General features: G+C 34.4%; 1 pseudogene; it reads left to right on the forward strand.

Annotated features, from left to right (window-relative positions):
- The first annotated feature begins 2,518 nt into the window (after positions 1 to 2,518).
- Positions 2,519 to 22,088, forward strand: part of LOC119533017 — a 63,648-nt pseudogene continuing 44,078 nt past the window's right edge.

The raw sequence follows: 22,088 nt of genomic DNA on the forward strand, positions 1-22,088 counted from the left end.
CAAAAGAGGATTTTACAAACTTCTTCAAGAACAGGAAAATATTTAGAAACAGAACAGAGCTGGCCTTAAAATTTATATGTTAAACCAGAGATGTATAACTGATGTGTAAGTACCATTTGGTCTCAATTAAAACCAGCAAAATTCCCTAACTTGGATCTGTTTGGCAATTAGGCTAATGTGAGTCTTACCTAAGAGAGAACAGAAGCCAGCAGAACATGATTGGGATCCAGGATTAATGAGTTGAGTCATTCTTTAATCTAGTTAATTTAGGAAAACCCTATTAGCCAAAAACCAAGTCATAAAAACTCCAAATGCCAAATAGAAACTCCATTATTTACTTGTTACATTTAATTATGTTTAAGGTATACTGTAATTCATATTAATTAAAATATGTAATAATTTATATTAATTAATACAGTAATTCAATGGGACACTGAAGAGTTCTGTGATTCTGTGATGTTTAAGTTTACCTTATTTTTTTGTTTTTCTCTTAATACCCTTTCAAGGAGAAATCCTTTGTCTCTGCCTCAACTTCCTGCTGCTGAAACTGGATAGTTCCAGTGCAGAGAAAATGGGACAAGGGAAGGATCAGCACATTGCGTAGCCTGGCTATTAATTCAAAAGAAAGAGGAGACCAAAGGGCAAGAGAGGAGAAACTGAGAGTTGTTCTATATCCAAATTGCCACATAAATTTTTAATGGTATGTTATTGGTAAATATGTAATTCAGGTAAACTTAGCAAACAGGTTTTTGTCAAAGGTGAAGCAGCCATTCAGGTAATTGTGTTTAGCAGATGACTTTTGAGGAGTTGGCTTCTTCCCAACTAACGGAGAACTGGTTACCAAATGCTCATAGGAGATTCCTTTCTAGCTATGCCAAGGGACAGAGCTAGGTCCCTGAAAGCAACTCTGACCTAAATATGGAAGTGCTCAGCAGAGTGTAAGAGGAGCTTCAAGTTTGCCTTGAAGTATCCTGTAGAACTATTTGCACCCACAAATCATACAAAATATTTAGCTTACCTTGATCTTTATAGCAGAAACTATAAAAGGCTTATCATCATTGTACAAGGTTTCTATTTTTAAAACTCATAAATATTTTAGATTAAATAACACTTCATATAAAGAATGTAGAAGATTATGGTTTGGAGACAAAAGACAATGTCCACTCAGCTGTTAATCTGCATTTGTGAAACAGCTGAATGAGGGGTACAATAATGCCCTCTGAATTTAGTACAGAACTGAAGACCAAGGAAGAAAACAACAACAAACGATTTAGACTAATTGCACTATCTATCCCTAAAAATGGGAGATTCCAATAATTGACAGTTAAGTAGCCTTCCTTTTTACATAGAGGCCCTTCTACAAGATGTCCAGAGCCATTTTTCTCCTTCCCCACTATCAATTATGCTTTCACATTTAATATATATTCAGAAACTGCAGCTCTCAAGACACAACATAAATCATGTAAAGGGTGATGGGTGGGTAAACATTACATCCTAATACGTGTAATTGCACATGCTGCAGTAAAGGATAGAAGAGTATAAGAAGAGTATGGCCTGGGACAAAGGAAAGATTACTGAGACAGACTTACTGTTACAGACTTTGGGATAGTACTGTCTTTTATATACCACCCTTGGACACAGAATAATTGTAGACAATGCTATTTTGTCCAGTAAACACACACAGAAAAATAGGCAGCTCTAACTGAAGATGATTTGTCTTTGGATAAAGTCTAGTGTTTATGGCCATTAATTTGTCCTCCAGCTTTATATCCAAGTTGGCAAATCTACACACATATGTAGACAGTGAGCTGGTCATTTTCCATTGACTCTGTCTTTTGGCACATTAATCTAAAATTATTATTCTCCATTGATGGGGAAAAGAGTTGAAGAATGAGACCTATACAAAAACAAAGAGAAAATTAGAGCTGAAACCAAACTGAAATAACTCAAAAAAATTTTAAGAAAATCATAACTCTGAATATAAAGCAGTAGAGGTTGAAAGAAATTTATTTTATCTTATTCTCCTATACTCTCAAAAAAAAAAAAATGCAAGTAGCAATGGCCTTTATAAAACAGGAACATGATAAGATAAAGGAGAAAATGTAGAAATGGGTTGAAATAAAATCCAAAAACTACAATCACAATAGCAAAATTGAAGTCTGCTTTTAGAAAATGTTTCCAAATGAAAACTGAATTACTTATTAAAGTTGTTTTTCTAATACAAAATATGAGAACACTTCTAAGAATATAAGAAAAGTAGCAAAAAGAAGTGAACATATCTGGAGGGATAACAGACAAAATTAGAGAAATATTCAAACTTTGAAACATAATTTTTCAAAAAAAAAGCCAGAATAATTTCAACAAAATGGATAATCAAAGCTAAAATAGAAGAAAATCTTCCTGTATTGGATGATTATGATTTCAAGAGTAAAGGAAATCTCATCGAATCTCAAAATGTGTTATGTACAGCACAGAAGCAGAATGATAATGGTTTCATAATTTTCACTGACATCATTAAATGCCAGAAGATATTCGAATAGCATCAAAAGTATCTACAGTATTTATAGTGGAAAAGATAATGTCCCAAGGACGTAAATAAAATGTTTCTATGAGAAGATAGAAGAAAAAGAATGATGAATAAGCATGTGTTTAGGGAAAAGAAACACTAATAGTGAGTATTTCCCCCAAATAAAATATTGAGCACTTATATTCTCCAGTGGACAAAAGGATTAATGAAATCCAAGTTAAAGTTTGAAATTCCTGTATCTCAACAAAGGTGATTTAGGATGACAGCCTTCAAGTGGTTCTTTGTGGTGGCACTAAGGCTAATATCCAGTTATATCTCCTAGGTCCCTTATCAAGACACAGCTACAGAAGAGTAAGTACACATATTGCACAGACGCAGTACTATGGTGACTGGATGGCATTGTGTTAGACTTTCATATTTGAACAAAGACTTTATGCCTTCTTTGCTCCTGCCTATGCAGAGGCTTCTATATTTTTTTATGATTAATTAGGAAAAAACAGGTATCTTTCAGCTATTGTAGTGCAACTGACAAAATCATCAAGCCAATAAATATAATAAAAGGAGCTATCCCTTATTTTTGGGTTACATAAACCAGTGACACAATTGCATCACCTTTGGAAATGAGGAGAATATGTTGCCCCTGTGCCAGATTTTTATTGATCCACGAAGAAAACCATATCAAGACTTTCTTCACATGTGAATCATTTCATCCAAAGGGAGAGTGCATAACAGTGGATCACATAAATGTCAACTTTCATCTTGGAAGGAATGTCAATGACATTAAGAATTGCACACACATGTGTTTACCTGGACAGTATGATATGTCCACAGCAGACACCAGTCTGCCAAGTGGCCATTGTCGAGCTTTACTTGTAGAGGAGCAAGATCTTGCAGGGAAAGAGAGCGTTCCTTCTCCACTTAAAAGATACTGTTGACCATCTCTCAGTCTCATCTGCAAAAGATTTGTTCTATATTTCTCACTCTGATAGTGGAATCAGCAATATCTTTATTAGTTTTATAATCGCTTCAAGAATTAAAGCTTTAATGATGAACAGAACACCTGTCACCTGCAGCTTTATTCTCTACAGAGTGTCAAGTAGTTATACAAAATATATATACAGCAAGAATACATCAGTGGTTTTAGTCTGATCCCAATTGAGCTAACAAAGTCTGGTTTTGGCTGGCAACATAATTTCTAGCAATATTGTAACAACAGCAAGAAATGAAAATGGACCTTGAATTGCGTATGAAACCAGGGACATATAATAAGAGTGTTCTGTCTCTTCTTAGCATAAAACTCAATATGCTACATGAAGATCATAACACATCCTGTTTCTGTATTCCAGAAAAAATTCTTAAAACTCCACTTTAGTGTCAGCTAGTATAGATTACCACTTCGAAATGTGGATATAAACAGGAGATTCTGATGTGTCCACAAAAACACCTGTTGATAGAAACTGTGACTTTGTGGGCAGTTACCATAAACAACAGGTAACTAACTGTTGTTTCTGGGAAGTTGGTCCTTTGCTTGCTGTTAGTTTTGAGGAAAAAATTACATTATGGCATTTAGAGACATGGGAATTTAATTTTACATTCTGTCAATGAGCCAAGAAAATTAGGAACTTTGGCTTTCGGCAATTGATATGTCTAAATATCTTCTTGGTGCTTCTGAAAATGGCATTCTTTTCTGTTGGAGTTTGTTCATTTGTGCATTGGACTGGAGTGCAAAATTAAATGTTAGAGTGGTGGAATTTGATCCTAATTCTGAGAATATTACTACAATCTCTTGGTCTTCAAAATATTCAAGTTTGTTTTTATTTAACCCAGTGAACTAAGGCCATTTTGTATTTAAAAGAGTATCTCCAGAGAAAAAGTTCACTGGGAATGTTTGTTCCTTGAGGTATCTCTGAATCATTTACCCCAGAAGCTTACCAGGGGCAAATGTATCACAGTTTTACTCACAGCTTTACTTATAAAAATCACAGTTTGTTAACATTCTGTCCAAGTCTCCAAAATAGAAACCCACACCCCAAAACAAACGGCTAATAGAAGAAAGTAACCCAGAGGCCCCACTTTATTTCATGTGCAAAAGCTCAGAAAATCAAAAGATGAAAAGGTAAGGCTTTTAGTAATGACTGGTTAAACTATCCTTAAGAGACAGAATACCTGTAATTAGTACACTTCTTTCTACCCTAGTCCATGCATTGTCATCTGCTTTTCTATGCTCTGTTTATGAATTCATGATGGTTATCCAAAAACAAAGTGATGATTCAGATAATGAAAGTTATTTTATTGGATACAATATAACACAGATCTTGGAGAAGACATTGAGCATCAGCTATGTAAAACTGAGCAAAGAACTAAGATATTTAAGGAAAGTATATTACAGCTGGAAAACTGAATGTTGAGATTTGGGGGTGGGATCATTTTGCTTTTTATATTTATACCCCAAAACATAAATTTTAATGTTATTTCTGTTCTAAAATAAAATATCAAATGGAGAAAATTAAAGTTAGTACTAGAAGATGGGGAAATAAAAGTGTAAAACAGCTGAATTATATATGGAAAAAAATAATATGTTGAAACAAAACTAATTGTATAAAATTATTATGAATTTCAATCAAATGTAAAAGTCTAAGAGGGTTTTTGAAAAATACCATATTGATAAAGGAATGGTATGTAAAAATATCTGATCATTTAACCCCATTTTAATTTAGTGAATCCTCAGTTGCAGGTTATAGAAATGAGAAAGGATTTTTATCTCATATAAGGGTAAGACAAATTTTATAATTTTTCCATCCTTTGAGAACTAAATATTTATATATGTATAATCAAAAATTAATGTTGTTATTTATGGATAATCACTACTTTTCAAATCACTAGAAAATATAAAAGAAAAGTCAACATAAAATTGAAATGATCAGAATGCATAAAATGCAAAACAAGACAGCATACTAGTTACAAATATTTAAGTTATAGAAATTAATTTTATTTCATATGACATAAATTTCTGAGGCTGAGTTAAAACAATAAAATCCAACTATATCCTGTTTACTAATGACTCACTTAAAATAGCTCAGAATACTTCTAAAAAAGAGCTGGCAAATATATGTCAAGTAAATTCAACTCAAAATCAAACAGGAACATTATTAATTGCAGATCAAAATTAATTTAGGGCAGTGAGCTGAAGTCATGTTATTCCAAACATACAAACAGGTTTATATATCCAAATGTACAATTTCATGTCCACACTCCTTCTCCCCCCACACACACAATTTTTTCTTAGTTCACTATAGATTCGGAATTCTCTTCTCCCTGGCCCCATCTGATTAGTGAAAATCTATTTTTCACTAAAATTCATCTTCTTTATAAAGTCTCTCTTATAAGGCAATCCACACTTACCAAACCTTCCAAACTCCCCAATTTAACAAATTGAACATGTTCTTTTTTGTACCATCTACATAAATTTAGTAAAGTTCTATCACTCTGTTCAATATTTATCTGCAAACTTACCAAATAGTTTGAGTTCCATAAAGTTAAGATACCAGGTCTTACTCATATTTGTGACACAGAAAGCTAGCCCTCAACCAAACCTATTTTCTCTTCTTCCTGGGCATACAACTAAACAATATTTCTCAGTCTTTCTTATATTCATATGTATCATGTAGCCATAAGTTCTAACCAATAGAATGTGAAAAGAAGTCGTTTGTACACGTTGGTGGCTTGGAGATATTTACTGCAGAAAGACATGATCTTAAATTTAATCTATTTGTGTGAATGTGAATCCATTGTAAATGAGGACTTTTAATGAGGTTACTTCATTTAAGGTGTGACTTAACTGGCTCTGGATGGATCTTAATCCTATTACTGGAGTTAATCATAAGCAGAACGAAATTCACACATAGAGAGAAAGCCACCGGCTGCAACCAGAAGATGGAAGTTAATGTAACTGAGAAGCCAGGAGGGGCTACCATGTGCACTGCTATGTGACAGAAAAGCCAAGGAGAAAGGATCACTAGAAGCCAGCCCCAGAATTCCACAGTCTTCTGGAATGATGCTTTGATTTTGGACTTCTCCTAGCCTCAAAGCCATGAGCTGACACATTCCCATTGTTTAAGCCAACCCATTACATGGTGTTTGAGTTAGCAGTCAGGAAGCTAAAACATGTACTTTCAAGTCCTTGACCATAAAATTTCCCACTTTATCCTATATGATGTTTCTCTTTCCCCTGGCTTGATAATTTAACAATGATACTTCAAACCTGGAAGAAGGCAGATTGCCAAATCACCATTGTGAGTGGTGCCTCCTGCAGATTGAGAACATAGTTTTGGACTTCTCATTAGAGAAAAATTAACTTCTATTGTGTTAAGTAACTTAGTTTGTGGTTTATCTCTATTAATGGCCAGAATTACTAACCCAATGCTATCTTTGTGTTCAATTACTGACACTTGGTAACATCTGACGCACTTAGTAATAGTTAGTTAGTGAACGGATCTTTAACCACACTCTGTCAAAGTAATGTTACGCCTCTTATGAATATAAAACAGCTCTTTTTACCCATCCAACAAGGCCCTTTTGTTCTAATAATTGGAATTATGATGAACAGTAAGTTACCACTCCATCCATAATCTCTTGAAAATTTTGATTCAATATTTTCATGGCATCTGGAGAAAGAATTTGAGCTTAAATAGTTATATACAGAACAATGACTCAGTTTTCTTAATAAAGTATTCTCTTTTTATAAAAATTGAAATAATCATTTCTTTGATAATAATGTATTTTGAATTATAAATCCTTATTTAAAATGAACTCACATAGGAAGCCCTATAAAATCCCTGCCAGCTGAAGCTAGAATATGAGTTGCTCTTAACTTACAAGAGCATTTATTAAGTTTTATAACACTCATAATTCTTTGTAATATTAGAGAATATTTGGAACCATTGCTATATCCAAATTGCCTTGCCTAGTAGGATAATACTTCATTGCTAAAAGTTTAATGGGATATTTTTAAAGAATGTATTTAATGGCTATATACATATTTTAAGAAGTATGTTGTTTGTAGTTTTTATGAAGTATATGTGAATAGAATAAAAAAAAATCTTTGTATTAGTTTTCCCTGTAATACAGTATTTATTACCATGTTCTCCTCTTTATATTAAAAGGCAATACTGGCAATTGTCTGAACCATGTATTTTTCTATCAACTTCCAATTCTGATTATTTGACTCAAATTCATGGATTTCTGGAGGTGAAGGTGAGGACACGGGAATGATTATAAAACAAAGGATCATCAGAAATAGCGGGTTTGCATATAAATAAGAGTGATGAAAGGGGAACTGAGAGAGGTAGCAGAAAGGAACTGAGAGAGGAACAGGGTTGAATAGTTTAAGAGTCAGAAGAGCTGAGATCAGGGCACAAAATAAAAGCTTTAGAGAGGAATAAAAATACTTTGCGCCCTGAGACTGAAGGAAATGAGATTAGATGTAAATAAAAAACTATTTCAGTGCTTTGAAAGCAAATGGTTCTTCCAGCCCATCAAATTGGAAATCACTATTTAGAGGCAAGTTTAGAAAAAGAGAAGAGATGCCAGATGGAGACTTGATACAGAAACGTAAGCAGTTTAAAGTAAATTATAAGGGAGAATGGGCTGGATCAGGAACATGCCATGTAGTTGCCAGTAGAAAAAATCTGAATTAGGTCAAGAAGCGGTATCAGGATTTAAGGTAACAAGACTCCAAAATTATTTTTTGGGTAATATTTGAATGGATGCTATTCCAGTTTGCTAGAGCTGTCATTTTGCAAAATGCCAGAAATGGATTGGCTTTTATAAAGGGGATTTATTAGGCTACAAATTTATAGTTCTAAGGCCATAAAAGTGCTCATACTAAGGCATCAACAAAAGGACACTGTTCTGATTTGCTAATGCTGCCAGAATGCAAAATACCAGTAATTGATTGGCTTTTATAAAGGGAGGTTATTTGGTTACAAAGTTAGAGTCTTAAGGCCATAAAGTGGCCAAAGCAAGGCATCAACAATAGGGTACCTCACTGAAAGATGGCCAATGGTGTCCAGAAAACCTCTGTTAGCTGGGAAGGCACATGGTTGGCATCTGCTGATCCCAGGTTGTGTTCCAGCTCCTATCTCAGCTCCTACGCATTCTTCAGAGTGTTGTTCCTGGGGTGTTTTGCCCTCTCTTAGCTTCTCTGGAGCAAAAGTCTGCTTTCAATGGTGTTCTTCAAAATGTCTCGCTAAGTTGCAGCTGCATCTGGGCCTGTGTGGCTCTTTTTAAAGTACTCCAGTGATCCAATAAAGACCCACCCTGAATGGATGGGGCAACACCTTCATGGAAATAATCCAATGAAAGGAATCGCCCACAGTTGATTGAATCACATCTCCATGGAAACACTAAACCAATAGTTTCCATTCTAGTCAACACTAATATGTCTGCCCCCACAAGATTTCATCAAAGAACATGGCTTTTTCTGGGGGATATAATATATACAAACTGGTACAGACACCTTCTCTGAAGAACAGTCAATGGCATCCAGAACACCTCTGTCAGCTGGCAAGGCACGTGGCTGGTGTTTCCTGGTCCTCTGCTCCCAGGTTTGGGTTTCAAAATGGCTTTCTCCAAAATGTCTCTGGGGTTCTGTCTTTGCTCCTTTCTCTCATCTCTTGTCTGTCCTTGCTTCTTTCCCCTAGGGCATTTCTTTCTAAGCATCTGGGGGTCATCTCTTAGCTTCTCTGTGACAAATTCTGAGCTTTATCTCTTTTTTTAGCAACTCCAAACCTCCTTCTGTCTGCATCTCCAAACATCTCCAAGTGTCAGCATCGGTGCCTATGTCAGCTCTTAAGCTCTCTTAAGCCCTCCAGTGAACCAATCAAGACCCACTCTGAGTGGGCAGGTCCACACCTCCATAGAAATAATTTAATAAAAAGGTCTTGCCACAGTTGGGTGAGTCACATCTCCACAGAAACACTCAATCAAATGTGTCTACCCAACAAGATTGGGTTAAAAGATCATGGCACTTCTGGGGTCCATTACAGTTTCAAACCAGCACAGATGCCTACTTAATTAGACAATGTGTTTAATCAATGAAAGACTGGGCCCATGATATTTTAAAAAATATTTTGCAACTAATATGAATTGTTTCTATCTTGAGAAATAATCATCAGCATTTTTTATCTACTAGAAATTTTCATAGTATGATTGATTTGCCAGTGTTATTCTTTGTTATTTAGTAAGTGAACATTGAGGTGATTCTAATTATTAAGAGGAGACTATGAAGTGGAAGGGATAGTTACACTCACATTCAGAAGTGATAAATAATAAAAAGGCAATCTTACTTGAATTCTAAACCTAGCCAGGCTTTTAGCTATCCTGTATGTGGAAAAAGCTGTCTCATGGGAAAGCCAAGCCATGGAAGAATTGAACCAGAATTATGACTATAATCTTTCAAAAGGTTAAGCAGACCCTGGCTTAGGGTATTTTTTTTTCCTTTTTTGCAGTAAGACTTAATAGAGTGAATCACTAATGAAACTCAGACTAATGACTTAACTTGTGATGTGATTCTATGTCTACCATGAGGCGGTGCCTCTAAACTTTCCTGCTATTTAGAAAGAAGAAATTAGCTCTATGTAAAGCCATAACAGAGTTATAGTTAGAAAAGTGATAAATAGCAAAATCCCCCCAAGTCATTGGATATTGTTGTTTTTGAAAAGAGAGGAACTTTGTCAAAGAGGGACAAAACAGATAAAGAAAGAAGTATGATTAGGGTATTTTAACAGTGTAATAACAGAAGTAAGCATAGAGCATATGTGACAGATTGTGTTTTTGTTTAAAGTATTTGCTGCCTCTCTCCCTGTGGAAGGATTCTATGTTCCTGGGCTACTGACATCAAGCTTATCTTCTGACTTCTTTTGGAGAATAAATTGAACAGAGTTAGGTGTGAGAACCATAATAAGTTTTGCTGTGAATATAATGTGGGGCAGAGCATCAGCATGTAACATAAACAAGAAAGTATTTGCTTTAAGTTACAGAGATTTGGGGGTTGTTACAGCAACATAATTTAGTCTATTGAACATTGTATATCACATTTTGCTGAACAGCACTTTTCTGAAAAGGATTCCCTCCTGCACTACAGCTTACCTCATGAATAAGAGAAAATAACTTCAAAGAAAAGAATGGTCAGTACATTCTGACATGTACCTTTTCTTACAGAAATATGTAGAGGCTCCAGGAAAGCAGTATGTGCAAAACTAAAGGAAACAAATGCTTTTGCAAATCATACCCAAGCAATGTGGCTCTTGATAGAGAGCAAAGAAAAGGACTGGTGTCTTAGAAATCACTAAGTATGACAGGTGAAAATTAAATGGAAACTGATATATGGATTTGGAAAAAGAATAATTCTATAGGTTTAATGTATCCAGTTGTGTATTCCTATTTGGGATTCATTTATTAATGGAGTCTATACTTAGTTTTAATATTTTCTTGCTCCATATGCCCTTTTGATCATACGCAAGATGAACTATTACTACCTAAAAGTGTGTGGTTCCCAAATCTATTTTCCTACTTCAAAATCTCTCAAGTGTCAGTTCTGTATATTCAACCACTAAATATCTCTGTGAAATTCCATGGACACTACCAATATTTTATCTGTGTTAATGGTAATAGTATTTTTCCACTTTATAGGCCAAAAACCTGGAAGTTACCCCTGACACTTCTTTCTTTCAATTAATGGTCAAGTCCATTTGATTCCATTTCTTCAGCTTTGCTTGATTAGAGCTTCTCTTTTCCATGCTCCTCATTTTCTCACTTGGGTTGTTACAAACATGTCTTAGTTTCTGTGCCTTCAGACTCACTGCATGCACATCAACTTCAACCATATAATCTAAGAGATCAATCTAATATAAATTTGACTATATAAGTGCCTCTTCTCTCTTTAAACACTTCAGTGTATCTATGTTTGCTCAAATATATGATCAAATTTTGCAGCACGTAATTCTGGGCTCTTCATGACCTTCTCTAGCTTACTCTCTGATGTAATTTTCTACTTCCCTCATTATCCTATGCACAAAAATTTTTGATCACTTTTTCTTGCAGAATATTCCTTTACCATAAAACACATATCATATGCAAGTATGCCAGAAATATGGTAACAAAATACACAAATACATTGAAAGATTGTGTTCCCTCCATATTTATCTGAAAAAGCTTTTTTAACTCTAATCTTTGGCAAAGCTGTTTTAATTATGTTTGTTTGTTTGTTTTTCATGCCACTGATGTATACAGTATCAGAAAAATGAAGCTAAGTTCTGATAGTGCCTGACACAATGCAGAATAACCCCAACTGCAAATAACTAATCTATTCCCACTGTACATCTAAAAAGATTTCAGAAATATATTTTCATACTGCCTATACAAACATGAACATCAGGACAATTTTTTCTTCTGTTTTTGTTTTCATTTGTTATGTGTTTATACAGAGTGTGCAGACATAGTTTGCGGAGTACAGTTTTCTAAAGTGGACTCCACTTACATCTGGTTCAGGGAATTAATTTAATTGCCAAATAGTTTAAATGGATCATTCACATTGTGCACAAATAAAAATTATAGGAGCAGTAGTCTATACATGTGCCTCAAGCTTAAAACACAGCTCCGTATTCTCACTGTTTGCCACAGTAGGGGGTTTCAATGGATGAATGGCTTGGAGATCACATTAAATGCCTTGCAGTTTATCCAAATGCTAAAATAAAAAATGTGGAAAACAAATATTCCCTTGTGGAAATCAGCCCTTTACAAATCTAAGAGCAAAGATCCATTCCACTGCAGGGTATAAGAAAACGCAGAGCCACTATGCCAAGCAATGATGCTTCACTCTTCTGCGTTGTAATTTCAATCATCAGAAAATTGTGGATCAAGTCTGAATTCAGATGAGAGTAAATAAGAACAAATGAATGCACTTGATCATATTTCAAATATCTGAATTTTGACATATATAGTTGAGATAAATTTGATTCTTATTTTTCCACAGGCATTAGCACTAAAAGCAAGGGATTTTATATTAGTTTTTCTTCTGATTAAGAATACAAGAAATATTAAATATTCCCAGTCATAAGCACCATTTGCTATTGATATTAAAAATCATTTTTATATAAATATTAGCAAAACTTTTTAAGTTTTGAAGACCATGTTTTCTAATGTGTAAAGCTAATTATACCTACTTTTCAACATTTCCTTAATTTGTATTTTAGGTGAAAATATATTATAATTGACTTTCTTATTTTAAGCAAATAATGTTTATTTTTACTTCCTCTTCAACATTATTGAACCTAATGACAAATAATTTTTATAATCATCTAAGAAAATCATAATTTGAAGAGTAAATATTTCACCCAGCAGCATCCTAGACACTTGCAAAAAGCAAACAAATTATTTTTTTCATAACTACACGTTATGTTTCCCCTCCACTTAGTTGAATAATTGAGTTATGGTGCAATACCTCAGCGTCACTTAAGATTATCTCAACTTGCAAAGTCCCTGTTGATTGTCTGGACCCTCAAACAGCACAGTACATGCTAATAGAGAATGGGCGGGGGGAGGGAGAGTCAGCAAAACTGGAAAAAAAAATGTTTTGTAGCTTGCATAGATGGGGTGGGAAGGAAAGGAAAGAGCTATATGAACAGAGTTTCTGGAGAGAGTAAAGCTTGCACTCATTTCTCTGTTTCCTTCGTTCTACCACCCATTACAATCTGATTTCTTTCCCCATCAAATTCTTTATCTTATTTTTAAAAAGTAATGAAGCATAAAATCCCTCATATTTATCACTACCTCCTAGAAATTCACCTACATCCACATCTGTTAGGAAGCTAACTCATCTATATTTATTCTAAATTTTTCCTGCTCAGGATTTTGGTAGCTTCCAATAGCCTTCAACAACTTTAACCTCTCAGTCTCAATTAGTTCTTTCTCTTAAAACTGGTTCTTTCTTCCAAACAAAAAGGAAACTAAAAGTGCAAATATCTTAAAGAATTTCCTTTCCCCAAAATAGAAACAAAAGTGAGTAAAAAAAAAAAAAAAGGCACAAAGAATTGAAAAATACCTATTCAACAGATACCCCCCCAAAATAATGATTTTGTATTTTTGCACAGAGGGTCAGAGAGTGACTTCACCTCTACATGCATCAATTGCTCAGAATCCTCATGAAATGACTAAATCTGTGAAGTTTTAGTAATATGCCAAAGTGGTAAGTTAAACCAATTAGATGGGAGTCTATATATATTATTTGGAGTGTTGAAACTGGCTGCTGGGGACAAAATGGTGCAATCAGGAAAGAAGATAATGAGCTTGAGTCTCTAAAAGGGAAATGAAGTCTTCATGGAAAAACAATACAAACCCTAAGGTTATGGTATATAACCATACATTTGCGGTCTCCACAACCTTATAGAAAATTTAACCCAAATAAGAGGGGAAAGCAGATTCCCAGGATACTAATAAAGCTTACACACTTTCTTGATAGGCAATTCCCCTCCTACCTTGCCATTTTCTTTAGCTACAGAAATGTCATAGAACACAAATTTCCTAGCCCAAACAGTATATTGGAGGGGATATCAAACTGGTATAAGACGAAATGAAAAGAGAATCAAAACATGAAAAAGCATGTATGCACATAACCACCCAAGCAATAGCAAAATGAAATGAAATAAAATAGAAAATATTTTAAAACTACAGAATACAATAAAAGAAGAAAGAAGGAAAAGATACCCAAAAAACTCACCCTAACAGGAAAACAAAATTAAGGAACTCAAGGAAATGCTATACAGCAATGAAATAAACATCTGAATTCTTAGCAATGAGATGATAAAACAAAAAATAATAAGAAAAGTAAAATTCTAAACATATTGAAAAACCAAGGAAGGCGATATCCTTAAAGATTTAATAAGAATTGGAAACAGGAAGTTATTTGTATCAATAGTACAGAAAAATGAATTATGATAATTAAGGGATTGAAAAATCACGGTAAATAAAACTGAAAAAGACAAATTGATTAAGCAGTTATAAAGAAATATATGTGGAAGTCTATAAAATGTAATCAATATTACTGAAGCAGAGGAGTCAACAGATGGTAAGAAAAGATTTTTTTAACAGTATATACTCCAAAGGAATTTGCATTAAATGAGTGGGAGGGAAAAACTAAGTGTGAGTTTTAATAACATGCACTCTGCTTTAGGGACATTTCATACAGAATGTTCAGTATAAAACATATTGTACACACGTTATTGTTCCTTGACTATAACGAAATCAGTAAACAAAACAGAAAAAAATCCATTTCCCAGAACTATTAGAAACAGCACGAAATATAGCATATTATTGGAAAAAATGGCATGCCACGTGCCAAGCCAGTGGAAGAATTAATTCTCAAGATTTGAACAAGACACTTTCTAATGCTCTTCTTAGAACTTCTCTATACTGCTAAGGTTGTGGGGAAAAATTATTTTAAATCCATGAGCTGGCATTCTCTTTTACTAACTCCCTTACCAAGCAAACTTTTTTCTTCCCCAGACTACTTTTCTGTTTATTCTAAATATGCTGGAACAAGTCATTAAATATTTACATGAAATTTCCAATATACTACAGGGAGAAGGGAATAATACTTCAAAAATATATACTTTTAAAAAGTAATTACAGGGAATAAAAAGCAGAACAAAGCAATGATTTGGCTTTAAATATTGTAGGGAGGCAGTTTCAGTGCATAGAGTGTGCGGTTAGACAGATTCTGGTTCAAGTCCAGCCTGTACAGGATGACTTAGAAACTTTACCTAAACATCCCAGACTTCAGTTTCTTTAACTATAGAATTTGGTTAATAATTTCATCCTCATAGGATTATTGTGATCTCAAGAATGCAATTCATATCCTGCCTATTACAACTACATGATACAAACTAGTTCTTAATATCATTTTCATTTCCCATTTACTTGACTTTTGTTTTATAAGTAAAAGCACATCTGGAGAATAATTTATACTACAGTGGTGTTCAATACTGCATACACATGATAACCACTAGGGAAGCTTTTGAAAAATACAGATGACTGAATCCCCTCATCAGGGATTCTTATATAATTAGTGTTGGGAGAGAATAAAGCATTATTTTTTTTTTATTTCTGCATGTGATCCCTATGTGCAGCCTGGTTTGAGACTCATTTATTTAGAAACATTAGAGTAGAAAAACCCCTCACTCTGAGTGTAAATTAAGACATTAAAATTGTCTTACTAGAGCATTTTTACTTCTTTAAATCCTTTAATTTGCATTTTGTTATATTTGCCCTATAAAACATTGCAATCGATCAAAAACAAATCTCCGTATATTACAGGCTCATCTTCTGCCGACTTTCCCTCACACTAGCAGGCTGGCCATCACCAGCCACCCATGGTCTATTGCATCCTGTTCAAATGCTATCTTCTTTCCAAGCTTGCTCTTCTAAAATTTCTTTCTCAGGCCACTAGGAGAATCTCACTCAACTATTAAATTCTTTCCATGATTCTTTGTCATACAGAATGGAGCCCAAACTCCACGTTTGGTCCTTCAACAACTTCCATCACTTTTTTCCTTCTTACTTATGAGCATCATCTGTTTCCACTTCTACCGCTCAAGGTTTCTAGTACCACCAAACTGACTGTAGTGTCATAATACTACATCAAGTCCTGTGTATCTTTCCTTTTGTCTATGTTGTTTCTTCTGCTTCAAATGTCCTTCCCTTCTTCTTCTGGGTCATCCTTAAAGAATTATCTGAGAAATTCAGTCCTACAGAAAAACTCCTATATTCCCTGTGCCAGGCAAAGAGCACCTCCTCTGTGCTCATAAGACTATCACTGCATTAGCACGTTATGAAAATTATTCTACTAGACTATAGTTCTTCAATGAAGGTATGGTGTCTATCCCATCTTTGTGCCCCCAAAGGTTAACATATTACCTGTGATGATCAGTCAAGGTGAATTGAATTGTACTGATCTGAGGAGGAGAATAAAGTGTTATCATCAGAGCCCTTGTAGTTTTTTGGAATAGAAAAAACTCTCACTCTGAGGCAAAATTAAGAGCATTCTTGCTGAGTTATTAGCATTACCATATACAGTGATACAAAAGTTGCACTACACATCTTACGTGGTTATTATTAATGCCTTGGGATATGTGAATGGGATCCCGTTATCCTGAATTATGCAGGCTATTTATGCTGGCCTAGGCTATCCTGACCCAAATATGCTTATATATTGAAGCTTTATATGAAATACAATCTCATCAATGGGATTCTTTATCTCACAGCAGTCATGCTGAAAATTTTCATGGTCTGAGAGGTTGTTGCATCAAAAAGGGAAGTCTCACTGGTTGAATAACTTTTTAAGCTAATACGTTTAATTATTCTTACAAATTCATCTCATATTAAGCCAGATATCTTTTATATTAGCAGAGTTAAAAGTAGTATATTTCTTTTAATTTTGTAATTCTTCAAATCTTCTTTACCACAATGACAGTTCACAAGGGAGCCCTGATTTAATAATGTATCTCTTAAATAAATAAAAAAAAAAAGTGGTAGCCCTTTCCTCTTCAAAATATTTTTATTTTAATCATGAGAAACAGATTTACAATGTGATAACCTAGCTGAAAGCAGAGGTAATACATTAACAAGAAATTTATTTTTAGGCTTAAATGTCCTATTGAAATCAAGTTCTAAGACAATTCTTTCACAACTGATTTACACTGATGTGAAAGGTATACACATCATGTTCAGTTTGCTCCTTGAAAAGACCTTTTGACCTCTCCCCACCCACCAGGCTTCTGCCCTGCTTAATATCACACAAAGCACCAGCTTACCTCATATCATAAATAGACAAGCAATATGAATAAAACAACCTGAGAGGCATTCCACAAGCTGGAACTTAAAAGCACAATGTCAGAGATGCAAAACGACAGATTTCAAGAATCAGAGACTATCTTCTAGACTTCATTAAAATGATGATGAATCTTGAACTTCAGTTTGGTACATTTGTAAGCAATGCAGAAAGTCTGAGAGCCCAGCACAGATGCCAAACCAGCAATTACATGTCCTGGATGGTTTGGAATGATGGACTATGTGAAGCATCCAGCACTCCCATTGTTGGGTTAAGTATTGTTGTCACCAGTTGCACTGCCATGGTGCATTATGTGTTCTTGACATTGAAGCCTCATAATTACTTGGAATAACTCCAACAAGCTGTTACAATTTTGTCAGGCTGTAAAAATATCCTTAATGATGGTGTTGGTTATTTAATAGTTTCCCTACATCTTTTATGACTATAAAATGAGCAATTTATTTTGATAATACAAACAATCAGATATTTTGCTTCCAGTGTATGCCAAAAGGGCCTTGTGAATATAACTGCCAATTCTTTGAGAACCCTGCTTTTAAATTCAACAACCTAGGCTTAAAATCAGGACGATGCAATCAATTACAAAATGTTATTTTATCATGGTTATAATGAAGCTGTTATTTTGTTGGGCTCTATAGTACCTTCTGGTCCCAAACTACTATAGTAAGATACCAATAGAGACAAGAAGTTTACTTCTGGCCATCAGTTTTTCAATTAATCAAGCACATTTGAAGAGTTACTTGTTCCAATTTGCTAATGCTGCCATTTTGCAAAACACCAGAGATGGATTGGCTTTTATAAAGGAGGTTTATTTTGTTACACAGTCATAGTCTTAAGGCTAAGGTAAGGCATCAACAACAGGTAGCTTCACTAAAGGAAGCCCATTGATGTCTAGAAAACCTCTGTTAGCTCTGAAGGCACGTGGTTGGCATCTGCTGGCTCCTAGGTTGTGTTTCAAAATGACGTTTTCCAAAATGTTGCTCTTGGGGCATTTTTGTCCTCTCTTAGCTGCAGCTCCTCTTCAAAATATCACTCTCAGTTGCTCTGAGGTCCTTCTGTCTGTGAATTCCTCCAGTGATCCAATTGACACCCACCCTGAATGGGCGGGGTAACACCTCCATGGAAATTATCCAATCAAATGTTTCACTCATAGTTGACTGAGTCACATCTCCATGGAAACACTCAAAGGATTCCAATCTAATCAACACTAATACATCTGCCCCCACAAGATTGCATCAAAGAATATGGCTTTTGGAGGGACATAATATATCCAATTAGCACATCACTTTACCATTTTAGTAGCTCCCTTCTCAAATTCAATGATACTCTTAGGATTTTTGTCACATTTGTAGGCCAGATGAGCAGTATAAATAGACCTACCAGTAGAAGCACACTTCGGTCTAAGATATTGAGTAATGATCACATATAATCTATTGTAATGTACTAATCTGATGTTTAAAAGATATAGACACAAATATTTTATTATCAATATATAACATATTGAAAAAAAATCTTCATATGTCCCAAAATAGGAATGGTCATTAAATTATTATGCATCCTTATTGTGAAATGTATTCTTTCATTGAAAGGTTGATTAGACAAAGATGGAAGATATTTAAAAGACATAAAATACTTTTGATATAGTGTTAAGAAAAACAAAAGGACACAAAATAGCATATCAAATGTGACCTCAAATATATTTTGATGGTTTGAAGCTGTATGTACCCCAGCAAAACATGTTCTTAGATCTAATCCATTCCTGTGGGTATGAACTTATTTTAACTAGGATCTTGTGATGAGGCTACTTCAGGTAAAGTGTGACCCACCTCATTCAGGATGGTTCTTAATCTTCTCACTCGATTCATTTTTAAACAGAATGAATAGAGAGAAAGGGTAATTAATGAAAAATTACTGGATTAATTTTTAAACAGAATGAATATATATAGAGAGACACAGTCATGGAAGCAAGACGATGAAAGCAACTAAACCTGGAAGAGAAAGGGGAGACCAACAGGCACTGCCCTGTGCCTTGCCATGTGGCAGAGGAGCCAAGGATCACTGGCAGTCAGTCTTTGAGAAGAAAGCATCAACTTGATGATGCCTTGATTTGGACATTTTCATGGCTTCAAACTGTGATCTAATGAATTCCTGTTGTTTAAAGCCAACCTTTTTCATGCTATCTGCTTTGGGCAAACTAAGAAACAAAAACATATATAATAAAATATTCAGAAAAAAAATAAAAATAACACAAAAATATTATGAAGTGATTATCTCTACTAGAGAATCAAGGATGATTTCTTTGAGCTTTCTCTGGAATTGCTTTGTATTTTGTTTTCTCAATAATAAATATAGCTCAAGATCTAGTAAGAAAAAACCCCAGGACCCACTTGGGAGGCACCAATTGCTCTGGGACAAGTTGGGTCATGGGCACAGTCTTTTGTAGGAATACTACATGAAACTAGTTCTTTAAATATAATGAGGATCAAGAAGAATTTGAAAAGCCACTGGTGATCAAGTTCCATTGTGAGCCATTACAAGACCCGAAATTCATCTTGTGAATGATTTGTAATTCTACTGTAACCAGGCACTTCCCTTGACCTTCAAGTATTAGCTCTCACCTCTCAGGGGTCCCTGAGCTTGTGATTATGCATCCCCCTAGTAACCATGACCAATGGTAACCCCAGAACATAAAGCCTCCCATACATGGAACCAAAGTATGCAGAGCCAACCAGGAGAAGAAATGTTGGATCCCAAAGAGAAACAAGAGGTGTGACAAACAGAAATTTCAGCAATGTCACAGCCTACTCCTCAACAAAGTAGCCAATTAGCAGTAGGCACACCTAGATAAGTTCCACCTTACAGAAGACACCAAATTAGCTTTAAAAATCCTGTTGGTGAGATAGACTTAAGCTTGTTTCTTTCTCCTTAACAGCAGCTGTCCAACAAATCTCTTCCTCTCTTTGAAACCCTTGTGTCACAGAATTAGTTCATGTGTGCATTGGGCAGTGAGCACATCTGTTTGGTAACAGACTGGACTAGAAAGGACAGTAGAAAGGAGCATCAGGAGTCTGGTGGATGCTCATTAATTCCTATGGTCCTTGTTCTAGGGCCAGTGGAAATCCATCTAAAAAGTTAAAGTGGGACTGTGACATGATTAGATTTCTGTCTCAGAGAGAACCCTTTAGGTGCAGAAGTCATTGAAGTAAGGATTAGTGAATACAACCAGGTAAAATTTAGAAAATTTTCTCTATTTTCAAATTTGAAAATAGGGAAACAAGAAAATAATTTGAAAATGGTTCATTACCAAAGGAAAATATTGATTATTATGGAGTCATATAAAAATGGGGATTATAGATGTGGAGATGCTGCCATTCAAATGGAGTTATACAACATTAAACTAAGCGCTTTTAGATTTGGAATTTTTAACAAGAGAAATTTAGTTTTAATTAATACAACTAATATATGAAAAGCAGTCTTGACTTGGCTTTTAACTTTACTAACAATTAAAGTCTGTGAGAAATTTCATCCTAAATAGCTTTAAGCAGAATGTGATAGTAGGTACTAAAAATCAACATAGTGTTTTCTCTTCAGAAACTGATTGCTCTTAATGCATGAATTTTACTTTGTGCAAACTTCCTAATTTGGAAGTGGCATATATAAATGTATATAGAAAAAGCTCAATTAAGTGTATTTCAAAAATTTTGCTGACTAGTGAGAAAATAAATAAAACAAAATGGAGTTAATATGGCTAAAGGATTTAAAGTGGAGTCAAGAGGCAATTCAGGAAGTTATCTATCAGCCAGATATCACAAGTTGCAAAGGTATGGAAAACCAAAAGCTACAAAGTTCCTGAAAGCATCTGGATGCTATGAAACATGCAAGATAAAGAAATCAGCAAACTGTCTAAACTGATGAACAATTAACAAGTCCTAAATATCCAATTACAATTCTCTGCAGACAACTTAAGCAATTTTTTTTTTTCCCAAACCTTTACTTGGAAGCCTAAATAGGGGACACAGTTTGGGTTGCTACCTGAATTGCAATTCTAAGATCCCAAATAAATGCTTTTGTTGCAAATTAAAAAAAAAAAAAAAAGAAAAAGATAAGAAAAGAAAAGAATAAATACTTATCATTCATAATTAAAACACTTTGAAAAATTTTACCCAGAATATATTAAATAATGATAAACAGAATTATGCTTCCATTTTTATGTCTTCAAATTATTTTTAAAGTGTATGTGTTGGGGGATTATATATACAAATAATTTTAATAATACATATAATTTTTTCTATGCTAGGCACCTTTAATATTTAAAAACATTTAAATTTAAAAAATTAACTCATTTAACACTCATAACAACCCTACTGAAGCAAGTTCTATTATCATGCTTGTTTAACATATGGGGAAACTGATGGGAATCCTAAGTAACCTACCCAAGGGCGTTCAGTAAATGGTGGATCTGGGATTTTATAATCTGTACCACTAACTACTTTTTTATGCTCCTTTTTATAATGACCATATGAATGTTATCTGCTTTTCTTGAATTAACTGCTCATTATTTGCTGAATATTAAAATGGGCTTTTCTCAAAAATCAAAAATCATTTATTAAAATAGTAACAAAACACAATATCCAAACCTGAAGAACCTAAAAAGACACT

This window comes from Choloepus didactylus, chromosome 4 (assembly GCF_015220235.1).
Source record: "Choloepus didactylus isolate mChoDid1 chromosome 4, mChoDid1.pri, whole genome shotgun sequence".
Classification (NCBI taxonomy): domain Eukaryota; kingdom Metazoa; phylum Chordata; class Mammalia; order Pilosa; family Megalonychidae; genus Choloepus; species Choloepus didactylus.